The following is a 1,366-nucleotide window of genomic DNA, read 5'->3' on the forward strand; positions in this document are numbered from 1 at the left end:
AGCGATATCTTGCCACAATGCAGCAGCCCAGATGGGTTTACTTCTGCGTTGCCAGTTGCTCTGCTTGCACTGCTGCAACCACCCCCACAGGGCATTTGCCACCATCCATGAGTCAGTCTAGAGATAAAGTACTGGCCATTTTTCTCATTCAGCAGTGTCCAAGGCCAGCTGGATGGCTTTCACCTCTGCAAACTGACTCCATTCACCCTCTCCTTCAGCAGTTTCTGCAACTTGTCCCAGGGGACTCTGTACAGCTGCCTTTCATCTCCAGTGATTTCCCACAATGCAGCAGGACCCATCAGCAAACAAGGTATATTGCTTTTCACTCTCTGACAGTTCATTATATGGTGAGGCCTCTTCAGCATGCATCACCTCCTCTTCAGGTGACATCCCAAATTCTTTGTCCTCTGGCCAGTCCATGATGACTTCTAGGATTCATGGACAACTGGGATTTCCTTCTCAAGCTCTCTCTGTAATTAGTGTGGCCCACTTACTCCATGTAGCATCAGTTGCATGATGTGTAGAGGAGACCCTGCCTTTGAACATCCAGCCCAGCACAAGCAACCGGGGTGCCAGGAGTAGCTGTTTTTCAGTGCCAATCACTTCTGAAGCAGCTTGAACCCTTTCATAGGCTGCCAGTATCTCTTTTTCAGTGGGAATGTAGCTGGCCTCGGATCCTCTGTATACCCGACTCCAAAAGCCGAGGGGTCGACCTTGAGTCTCCCCTGGAGCTTTCTGCCAGAGGCTCCAAGTAGGACCATTCTCCCTGGCTGCTGTGTAGAGCACATTTTGCTCATCTTGCCCATCTGGAGCGGTCCAAGGGCTACTGCATGAACTATCTCTCGTTTAATTTGTTCAAAGGCTTGTTGTTGCTCACGGCCCTATTTGAAATGATTCTTCTTCCGGGTCACATGATAGAGAAGGCTTACAATCAGACTGTAATTTGGATGTGCATTCTCCAGAACTCCACAACACCTAAGAAATGTATTGCAGGTGTTCTGGAGCTTGTCCCTGTTCCAGTGCAGTCTGGATGAGTCCATGGCAGATAGTAAGGGCTGTGTTTCCAACCCTGGGGCAGTCAATTCCAAGCGTACTGGACACCCCTCCAAGTAAAAGCAAACTGTGGCCAGCACTCTGCTGCGAAAGGAATTGAGAAAAATGCATTGGCAATATCAACTGTGGCATACCACTTGGCTGCCTTTGACTCCAGTTCACAGTGAAGTTCTAGCATGTCTGGTACAGCAGCACTCAATGGTATTGTGACTTCATTCAGGCCACAGTAGTCTGCATTTAGTCTCCACTCTCTGTTAGCCTTTCCCACTGGCCACATGGGGCTATTAAAGTGTGAGCGGGTCCTGCTGATTAC

This window comes from Strigops habroptila, chromosome W, assembly GCF_004027225.2.
Source record: "Strigops habroptila isolate Jane chromosome W, bStrHab1.2.pri, whole genome shotgun sequence".
Classification (NCBI taxonomy): Eukaryota; Metazoa; Chordata; class Aves; order Psittaciformes; family Psittacidae; genus Strigops; species Strigops habroptila.